Consider the following 11,867-nt stretch of genomic DNA (forward strand, 5'->3'; position numbering starts at 1 on the left):
TTCCACACATTTATCAGTAGGTATTGAATGATAGGTACTGCTCCAGGAATCCTAATGTAATTTGTTGATAAAGTTAAAATTATATACTTCTAAGATAAGGATTTTCTTTTACTGGTAACAGGCCTTACTTTAAGCTACTTTCTTCATAACTCTTGCAAAATGCTTATTGATTTTAGTGGGAGTTTTGCTGAAATATGGGCTAAGCAGGGAATGCTGCTTGGAGCCCATTGCTGTCTTTGTGATGGAGGTTAGTCATAAGATGAAATACCTGAAGCTTCTGTGACTTGTCCCATCCTGAGAAAATAACCATTGGGATGGTATTTGTCTATCCAAGGAAAAACATTGCAAGTATTTCAATAAATAGTTTACGACACCAGAAAGGCTGTTAAAGAAGAGTTGATGACTTTTCCTTGTTCGAGCATGAGAGAGGAGTGGATTGTTTGTTGTTTCTCTCTAGGTTTGTGATTTGTATGCATTAAATTGAGTAATAGCTCCAGTAAAAACTGGGAATAATTCTGAGCTACCAGCATGTGTGTCATCTAGGGGTCATATTTTGAAAGTCTCATTATCCTTGACAACTATTGCAATTAGCAACCATTGATAAATATTTCATATTATTTATATAATACAGTCCTTCTATACTGGCAGAAATAAGTTTTCAAAAGAGCTATTAATTACTGTTGTATGGTAGTTCAGTATTGTTAAGTAAAATTTTCTCAGTTATCCGTAGGGTGGAATTAGGGCCTCGTTATTATGTACAAGGTTGCCAGCCCACATCTCTAACAGACCCTGTGTGCTGGTTACCCTTCAACACTGGTAGAATTTAAAAGTCCATTTGGAGGATGACTTGCATGGTATTTAAGGCTGCTGTTTTGCCTTTCACCAAGGTCAGGCCTGAAGGCCATTCAGCTCATTCAGACCTTGGCTGGTTACAGGGAAAAGAGGGATTCCTGGAGCTAGTGCAAACCGCAGGGTTTCTGAAGAACAGAACCAGGACAGTCAGAGCTCAGCTTTTTTTAATGCTTGCGAACCTTCGTACCTCACAGGATGTTTATACAGTTCTGTAAGAGCATGCTGTACACTTTAGCCCATTTTGAGGGTCTCTGTGTTTCCTTCAATTGATAGCCAGAGTTTCCAGGAATACTGCCCTTGGCTTGTGCCCTGGTAATATCAATGTGAATGAGCGTTTATTTTCAAAGCCAGTATTTAAATACGGAGTGTCTCAACTGTGTCTTTGTTTTTGTTTTCCTGAGGCCTAAAATGGCTTTGTTTATACCAGCACTCAGCCCAAACCTTTTGTCCTTGTCCTTCACTATTGCTTGTTGCTGCTAATCCTTACCTCTGAAACCCCTGCAGCGCACTGCAAGGGGTAGGTGTTTGGAATAAACAAACTCAGCAAGTTCAAGCAGTGTGCTTGCAAGTCGTTTCCTTCTTTATTTAACTTCTGCAGGACATTAAATAAATCTGCAGTTCTTCACTGTCAGAAATCTGTCACCTATCTGTGTGATTTAAAAGTACGAGTCTAGCCTTCCACTGTGAGTTACGTGTGGTGAAACTGTGAAGTGACTCCCTCAAATGACAAGATGCTCTCATAGGTAACGGATCAAGAGCTTTCACTTTTCTGAAAAAGAGAAAAAAAAAAGAGAATCTGAGTTATGAATTGTGTTCATTTATCTACATAGCATCCTTCCTCCTTGTAATACTGACTACAGTTGTGTAGTGAATTCTCAGGCAGCCAAATAACCAGCTGATTTTTTTTTTTTGGCTGCCATTCATCAGATGCCATGGAAACTCCAAATTTTAGAGGACTGCCTCTCCGCCACAGGCCTGAGTTCAGCCTGGGTGGATTTTCAGCCCTGCCCGATGCGGCAAGGCGGGGCAGGGCTCACGGGTGCAGACGCCAGCGCCTCTGGGCGCTCGCTGCTCCAAAGAAACAGTGAAGTGCAATTCATTATTAATGCCACAGCCTTGGTTGTGCCAACAGAGCTATGTCCGTGCCCGCTGATTTTTGCATGAGGTCCGTTGTTTCTTGTCAGGATGAGTATTTTTGTGGGAAAGGTGGGAGCAGGAGAGCAAGTGTGGCGGGAGCAGCGCGGAGGAGCTGGAGTAGAGCTCTGCCTTAGGCTTCCTCCTTTCTAGGATAAAGGACCCCAATGAAAAAGAAATTGTGACATTTGCCTTTGTAGCTATGAGAGTAGTACGATGTGATGCTATTTTAAAATGGCTTTCACACTTGTCTATAAAAATAAATAAATAAAGCCTGCGATCTGAGCCTCTAACGGTGTGGCGAAATAAATCATTTCCCGGCTCTGATTTATCTGTAACTGGATCCTGTGCTAATAGCATTTCACCTCCTCTGCCTCTCCTCTTTTCTGCCCCACAGTTCAAGGCAACTGTGAACTCAAACTCAGTTTATGAGTTTGCACATGCTAAAAAAAAAAATGTGTATTTCCAATGCACACAGTCGTGTATTTCTGAATGGGCCCTAAGAAAGGTAATGTCAGGCAGGTATCATAATTTATCCAGAAAAGCAGTTAGTGCCAAAATAGCTTCCTGACAGTCTTTATTTCTTATGGGTTAAGACTGAAATCATTTGTTGTCAAGATTAATTAGTTAACCCAGTTCTTATGAAGACTAATACTGGTTCCCTTTTCCTAACATTTTCTCACTGTGATAGTTATACATTAATTTTAATGACTGTAATGAGAGTGAGCTGCAGAAAAAGAGTTCTGTGATTGTGCAGTGTGAACTGGAGATGTGATAAGTGTTGAAGGTGCTATTAAGTTTTATCCATTTTAGGTAATGTTTTCCATGTGTCACGTTTGCTCTTAAGGCTCAACTCATGTTTAACTTACATTTTATTAAGTTACAAGTGTTTAATGCATTTTTACCTAAACTTTTAAACTTTAAATCAATTTATTTTTTTAACCTCATTAAGTAGATAAGCTTTTCATGGTGCATTAATTGTAATGCTTTTCTAAGTGTCGCAATACCTAATTTCAGCTCTTTAAAAAATTCTATCCAAAAATTCATTTAGTTTCTCCTGTTCCATAAATAAAACCATGTACCAAAGACTTCATTTTTCTTAGCACTGTGACTTCGTAAAGTAAACTTTAAATATTTTCTTTAGTTTTCTATTTTTTGAGTCACCTGGTAGGAGGATCCAAATTTGGCACATATAAAAGATCTTTCATTTTAATTCAATTGATGAACATTTTCACTACAGTATAGTTATTAGCTGTTTGGCTTTTATTACCTTCTCTAACAAGAAACTTCTACCAATGAGTCAGAGAGTATATAATAACAGTAGAAATTATATCAGTGCCTGTCTCCTGGGTGTGCTTCCAGATCCCTGCAAGACACTCATTGAGCTGATGGAGAGATTTTAAGGACCATAAATAGAGATGTCAGAAAAAAGTTTGTTTTTTTTTTTTTTTTTTTAAAGGAGATACAAACTTTCTTCCATGTATTCTGAAAGAGAGAGCTGAGGACTTTGCTGTCTCCTTACAACATGAGAATGTTTCTAGATTTACTTATCACTCCCTGGCCAGTGGAAACAGGTCTTGAATCCCTTCTGCACCCAGCTGGACAGGACAGGGGCTGTAACTACTTGCTACATAGGCTCACTGGCATCAAACATAAATGATTGTGTCTCTATCGAGTGTTTGTTGGAAAATAGACAGATGATGTGCTCAAAAGGAATTAAAAGACATTTCCTTCTTTGGAGCAACAGTTTTGTGCTTTTTTCCCCATCAAAGCCAGAGTTTCGTTTCAGCCACTGCCTGACAGCAAGAGATGATTGTGCTTAAACAACGTCTTAGTGAGCTGGGACCGTTTTTCACAAAACGGTCCGCGGACCCCTGTCTCCCTGTGGTCTTCCTGTATTTACTATATTCATAAATGAAGATACATATTTATTCTTTAAAAGATACAAAACAGTACAATTTGAATGGGGAAATCTGCTCTCTATTGGATTTGTCTGTGTTAGTCTTCATTTTTCAAGGGAAAAAAAAAAAAAATCATGGATTTCATGTATTTCTAAAACATTTCTTTATATGATGATTTCACAACTGAGTGAAATCTACCTTAGTAGACCACCCTTCTCCAAAGATGTGGTTGCAGGAACGAGGAATTGCTGATCTACAGTAAATTTGGGTAAGTACCCAGTGATAAATAGCCCTTTATGGGGCCGTCATGAGTCTTTTCACAGCCTCCTTGGCAAAACAGCATTGCAGTTTGGGGGAATAAGTGATGTTTGGGGGTTAGCTGGGATTGCTTCACTAGTAATATTGTATACCTTTCCTGTTTCCTGTTCCAACCCTCCCTTATTAAGGTAAACCAATACCTGATACAGTAAATTCCAATAATCATTTGTAGTATTATAGTGATTTTATTTTTCTGCCCTGAACCTGTGCAGTTGTCAAGCAAGTGGCATATCGATGATGGTATTTATGAGGCGTCGCTGGTAATAAATGAATGCACAGTAACTTCTTGGTTATAGCAATGTGGGTTTTTTTTGTCAGTTGTCCAATATAAAATACATATTCTATGATCCCATAAGAAAGCCTCTGAAGAATAAAATGTTCTTTGGGTTTTCTTCCACACAATGTTGGAATTCATAAAGTTTGATTTTGTATAGTTTAGAAGGGATTATTCCAAAGGTTGCTGAGTTCATACAGAGTTTTTCATTGTTTTCAACAGGTTATGGATCCTCTTAAATCAAACCACAATGACGTACACAACCTTGAAAGGTTTCTGTAAATTATAGCATCATAGGGAGGAAACACGCTTACTGTGGGGGTTTATATCTGATTTATTTACCCTCTCAGAAGAGTCAGATAAGTAGAATGACTTTCATATGCTGAGTCAAACAGGAAATATCCCAAACTTTGTATTTTTTTTTTTTTTTTCTCTTTGGATACTTCTGATAATTGCAGCACATATATATATATATTTTTTTTTTAACCTGTCTAGGTCTCATACCTCTTATCTCATAAAAGGTATCTGTTGTGAAATAATGTTCTGGGACAAATTTAATTCTACTGAACATTTTGGGCTGAGTCCACCTGTGGGCCGTTGCTCTACGCAGCACAGCCACGCTCGTGCTTTGGCTTTGCTTTGTAACGCTGGAGCTGACGGCGGTTGTGACGTGCTCTCCTGGCCTCAGCAGCAGTGCTGGAGCGAGTGTGTCTCTGATTGTCCCTGGCAGCTTCCCCCGACCTTCTGCATGGGCCCAGCAGCTATCGGCGGCTGCAAGTCAGGGCTGGCTCTTTGCGGGTCACAGAATTGGCTTTTATCATGCCGCTCCCGTTCTTTTAAGCAGCATTGGTTAACAGCCCATCAGAGGGGCTTTTCTGGGTAGACACAGAGTCTGGAATAATTAGTCTGTCACTAACGGGGAAACAGCTCTGAAAGGAGCTTCGTAATTTCAGGTTACCGGGAAGAAGCTTTCAGAAGCTGTGAAAGCTGTTAAAGATGCTGCCTCTTGCTCCCTTCCAAATTGGCTTGGCTTAGGCACCTGACCTCTGCCTTGGCATTCCTCTTTGTAAAGGAAAGGATAATACCTGCCTTATTTGACTTCTGTATCATGATCTGTCCCTTCATTTTTTGTAGCCTGATAGAACACACAGTCAGTCTGATGAATTTTGCAATGTGTTGCAAGAAATAAGGCCGCTTCTGCTGAAGCTTTTTATCCTTTTTATTGAAATCTGTTGAGAAATAACATCTGTGGCTCTTGTTAAACTGTTTTATATGTAGATAAAATTCTTAATTTTCGCACGAAATCTACCAGCTTGCAAATGATGATAAAGAATAGTCTAGGTTTTTGTTTCTGCTATTGGAAAATCTGAGGCAAGCTTTGACTGGAAAGGAGGAAACACTTTTTTTCTGCTTCTTTAACCCCCACACTCACTACCCAGTCAGCAAGATGGGATTTGCCTTCTCCAGAGGAGACCACGGGGCCCTCACCCACCCCTTGCCAACCTTCCCTATGCTTCATACAGCCCTTTTGCCTTCTACAGCTGAAGTTTCATCTAAAACATCTTGGTTTTCATTTTGATGTCTCTGTGTCCCTTTTGCCTTATGTGAGCCTTTAGAAAAAAAGTATCAAAAATGTGATGAATAACTTAGTGCCAAATATTTTATGAAATATAAAATATGGTTCCATAATATAGAGCTATTTTAGAAGGTTTATTAACGTTTTATATAGTGTACAATGTATGAAAGTAATGGTCCAATTATTTATGTGGCAAAGCATCCCTAAAAATTTTCATATCCATGCTGACTATGTTAATAAGGTACTAAAAAATACTATAAGCCTTTGATGCTGATGCTTTCTTGGTAACAGTCCTAAATTATATCCGTACAACAGTTTACTTCAACGTCTTCATTAAAGCTATTTTTTTAAGGTTTTAAGCAAGTAATCTTAATGCAATTAAATGGCAACAATAAATCATATATGATTCTCTTTAACATCCATTCTCTCTCAGTGAGAACTCTAGTAACATAACAGCAAATGACAGGGACGTGCTGTAGATATTGCTCCATATGCTAATACCTCAGAGAAGTGTATTTCTGCAATGAAATGAATAAATTCAGGTTTAGGCTCGTTTTGAGCATGTATTGTGTTCAGGGAATTTTCACTAGAGGCAGTATCAGATAATACACAAGGTAGTGTTTTTCACCAACCTGGCCTGCTGGTCACATTACATTACGAAAAGATCACATGATTTTTTAAAAAAGTCTTTCTTCAAGCATTTTCAACAATTTGGAAGTTACGTTATGATGAACATTTTTTTCCAGGCAGCAATGGGCATTTTTGTTTAGTTTATTCATAGCTGGATAAGCACCTTCCATCTGTCCAGAGGAGATAAATGCAGATGTTTTGTTTGAAGGTATGAATATATTAACCATGAGAAAAGCCACATGTTAAACTGAGGAAATACTTCTAAGGTTAACCTTATAAATTCAGAAAGCTAGTTTTTGTGGAGGTGCATTTATTTGATGGTAAGCAAATGAATAAAAAATAAAATAAAACCACTATAACCCTTTCTGAAATGTCGTAGGTACTGATAGATGACAATGAAATAATTTTGAAATCTTCTGAAAATGATTCCTTTAAGTTCCAGCTTTAAACAGTAAAGTGAGGAAAACATTTTTTTTAATATTGTGGGGGGAAAAAACTCCCAGCTATTAAGCAGTCCTGTCAAATTAAATAGATGCTATGTTACTTTTCAGTAATCAATCTGTAAATCTAAGTCAAACGATGAGTTATGATGTTGTTCTCATTAATGAATATCACTGAAAACTGGAACAGTTTTATATCACTGATAAAGGCAAAGTAAATTAAACACCTACAGCTAAATTAGCTATGAGAGGGGCCTCCTTCTGCACTGCCAGAATGAGTTGTCTGTGAATAAAGCAATTGCAAGGTTATTGATTGGCCTTTTGCCTTTTGTCTTTGGTGTTAAGCTACTGCTAAGCGTGACTTGGCAGGGTTTATGCTAAGTTTAGGAAGGACATAGACCAAAAGTGAGGAAAAAAGGCAAGAAGAGAGAGCTCGTACTGTCAGCCCCGATGGCAGCGGAGCGTCTGGGGGAGATGTGTCCTCCCTCTAACCCGCAGGAAGAGGGTCCCGACCCCGCCGTGGGGCTGCGGTCATGGGGCTGCTCGTGGGGGGCACGGAGGGGCCAGCGTGCCGCGCAGGGATGCTCGTCCCTGCCTGGAGCCCTGGGCAAGGAGCAGAAGCAAGAATAACAACCAGCCTCCTCCTTTGTAGCACTCAACCATCGCTTTTTGTCTGCTTTCTTCTGCCTTGTTGTGTTACATTAAATGTTGATTGGTGCCATGCACCAATTAGAAAGCAAAGAGCACAAGTCTAGTTCCTATAAAAACTAATTTTGCTCTTGGATAATTACCACCATACTGGATTTGCCCTCCTAAGTGCAATTAGTCAGCCTGCATAGAAAAAATAAAAATCAAAGACCGTCTCACAATTTCTATGCCCGTATATAAGCAAGTCGAATCAACTGTAGACAGGAGTTTAAGTGTCTGATTCAAATAACTTTTAAAATTTAATGAGCTTGCATCTGTGCCACCCATGTACTTAAGCACTTGTCCCTTACACGATTTATTTCTGTCTTCAAAGTCTGATCAGAAACACATCATCTACGCGGGAGTGGTATTTCTGCACAAGCTGAATTTTATGTAATCTTTAACTGATGAACTTGGGGAGATTTACCCACACTTTTGAAGAGGATGCTTTTTAACAGAGAACTAGTTAATTTAAGACTGCATAGCGAATCTTTTCTTTCTCTTTAGGCTATTGCATTGTATGTAGTTCTAGGACAGTTTATCCTGTTTTTTGGTTTGTTTTTTTTTTTTTTTTTTTTTTTTTGCATGGAAGTCTGATCCTGAAGTAGCGTAAGAGTGTGCTTATTGTAAACAAATATATAACTTCACTTGTGGTGATGAGTGTGTGTAGCTGAGGTAAGGTTATAATACTGGTCATTATGAAGAAGTGTCATTTCAAGAAGTATTTACATGAGAAAGGTAGAAGGAGAAATATGAAATTTAATCTGGTTAAAAAAAGTTAAAGGCAGGAAAAAGAGTTATTGTGAAATGTTGGTTGGTCTAAATACGATAGATCTTATTTTTAGGATGAAGAGCTGATTCTCTGAATGTGGGGCATAGCTCTCTTAGTATGAGCTATAGCAGCTGTACAAGAACTAAATAAGAACCCACTTCCATGCTTATAAATATAGTAATTTTTGCAAGGTTTTGCTTCATGTGGAAATAAATGAACATCTCTGTGTGACTTAGACATGCACACAATAAATTAACAACAGTGTCCATGGCAGCAAAGAGAGGGTTTCTGTAGGACACACTGTTTTCAGCGCTCTTTAAGATGTATTTCTGTAGTGATTCAAGGTACTACTGCTGTTAGAATAATAAAACTATGGTTCTGTGAGTTGTCAATTACTTTAAATCTATCTACGGGGAAAAATTAGAAGTTATAGCATTACGGGAAGTGATTTTCTCTTGCTTTTCCTGTGGAGTAACATTCAAATGGAATCTGAAACTCCACAGATTACATAAAACATCTTGGCAAACACCCATGTAATTTTTGGCAGCTGTAAGTGTGGAAACCTTGGGCAACTTGTAGCAATCGACGTGCAAGTTTAATACGATTTTAGCAAAGTGTCATGTTGGCTATGACTTTGTGAACTTCACCTAAGGGTATTCCCTCCATTTCAAATAAAATGTTCTGATTTCTGTAGCTTTACAGTGAACCACAAATTCAGTCAGATTAACATCACAGCCATTTAGAGATCCCGATAATTTTTTCAGTGGTTTTAAGATACTATTTTTCACACTGGAATCTGGCTGTATACGTTTCTCTTATAAGGCAGCCAATTGGATGCTAATTGGTAAATTTAGTTATTACTAGATTACTGATGATATTTTTTCCCTTTATTTCAACCATGACATTGTCTACAAAGAAAAGCCCAAATCAGTGATTTGAAATTACTCTGAAATGCTCAGTGTGTATTTGGTGCATTTGTTCAGGATGTTTCCAAGACCCCTTTTTGTGGGCTTTGATTAGATGTCCTAAAGACTAATAAGTGTTCTGCCAGAAGAATTCACATAAATAATGGCAGCAAAAAAAACAGCTTGGTGGGGCAATATATGATCTCTGCTCAAACACTGGAAAGTTTTAAATGTTTAAAAGTGTACATAATTTTAAAAACAGTATTTACAAGTTAATTAAGTAACATTAGCTTTGCCTCCCTTAAGTTCCAGAAAAAGTGTTAAATAGCAAAACAGTAGATTTCAAACAAATGTGAGCGTGCATCTCCAACATGTAACGTCCAACCCTGAAATATATTCTCTGGCTTTGTAAAAATTTCTTATTTTTCATCTGTGTTTTGTTTTTATTGGAACTCTTACAGTTTCAGCTTGCTGGCTCCATAAGGGGGCTTGACTGATTTTTATGCTAATCCTAAATGAAAGACAGCTGTTGTACCCACCGGCTTCAATAAAGCTAATCCAACTCATATGAGTCTTGTAAACAGCCAGATAATTACGTTACGATTTAGAAGGGATTTCATCTTGTAAGGTGCTTATAACCCTGAAATATTTTATTTATTTATTTATTTTTTTATTTTTATTTTAGGTTAATGAACACCTTCAGACCAGCGGAGATTTGCACCACTGTCGACACTGCTGCAGCGAGGGGTGGGACAGGAGGACATTCCTACCCCGAGCTCTTCCAAAGGAGGGGTTTCCCAATGGGATTGGAGGCAAGTATCTTATCTTGGGTTGAGAAGCATCGCAAGTATCCTCTGTTGGGATCACAGCTGCTGGCGGACATTGTCAACGAATTGCTGTATTTCTGTACAGACTGTGGCGTTGCCCCCCTGCCCAGCCTCCCCCTTGTGCCCTACGACTGAGCTGGGTTGGGTGGGGGCTCGTCCCGGGGGGTCCCGCGGCTCAGCCCGGCCCGAGGTGGGCGAGCGAGCCCGTAACGGAGCGAGGTATTTCCAGCGGTGCTCTAAATTCCATTTGTTGGCATGAGCGTCGTATAGAACGGTGGTTGTGCTTTTATTAAATACTCGTAGCCTTGGGGGACAGTTTATACAACATTATTACACCTTGTAGCAATAAGTCAATCCTAATCGCTTGTGAATGATGAATGGCAGGTGTTTTGACATATCCAGGAAAAAGCGTTTTGTTGTTCACCCACCAACTGATTATCACGATTTGTATCTTTACAAGACACGCGGGTGTATCTCTGTGCACGGTCCTTTTCACCCCATCTAAATAAGTATGCATTCATGTGAGCACATATTAACTGCCAAACACAATACTGAACACAGAATTAGTTTCTTCCTTTAATACATGCAACAGAATTAAATTAAACCTCAACATAAGCAGGGCAGACTTTAGTTATTAATCCTCCCATGAGCAACTATAATTATTTTTGCTAGCACTAATTTCATTTGCATATGTATTGTTAAATTGCAAATCACAGTGAACCAGGAAGAGTTTTTGTGTTTAGCTGAATTAAGCAGTGCTGCTTAAGCACATTGACTACGGTAGCTAAAGCGCCAATTTAAAGTGGGGGGAAAAAAGCAGCAACGCACTTACATAAAAAGGCAAATTAACAACAAATTAGCGTATTTTGTGATCTCTCTGTTATTTACAAGAAGTTTCCTCGGAGAGTTTGTTGTCTTACACATGTCACGAACCACTAATTTTGATAGTAAAGATCACAAGGTGAATTGGTTGAATGAACACAACTCAGTATATACATTCAAAACCAGGAAAAATAGTCACAAAGCATTTGTGATTTTTATTTTTTTTTTTTTATTCTGCCCCCCACCACTGAAATTCAGCATTACCAATGAAAAATGCATACAATTTTCTGTAAAGGACCGAGTAGTTAAGTTAACATTAGCCAGCATGAAAACAGATTTGGGGATTCTTATTGCAGAAATAGCTCATTAATAACCCCAGTTATTTTACAAATGCGAGTAGCTGGAATCATTATAGGATACTGAATTTGAAAATCTGCAAAGTAAATGAGATGGTTCAGTTTTGATATTTGCTGTGCTCTTGGTCGGTGAAAGCCTGTGGTTCAGGACGCTAAGGGAGCTTCATTTGCTGCCATCAGGACTCGGGATTTAAATATTGCTCTGAAGCTGCCCTGGCAAAATTGCTCGTCACGGTGTGATTGTCCAGGCCTTCTACATGGGCTTCGGAAGGCTGTGATGAACTGATTTATCTCTGAATCAATTTTGTATAATTAGAAGTAAACTATAATAGTCAAAACTTTTACTGGCTTCCCTGAAGCATGATCTGCTCTT

Source organism: Tyto alba, unplaced genomic scaffold, assembly GCF_018691265.1.
Source record: "Tyto alba isolate M040663 unplaced genomic scaffold, T.alba_DEE_v4.0 Super-Scaffold_3, whole genome shotgun sequence".
Taxonomy (NCBI): Eukaryota; Metazoa; Chordata; class Aves; order Strigiformes; family Tytonidae; genus Tyto; species Tyto alba.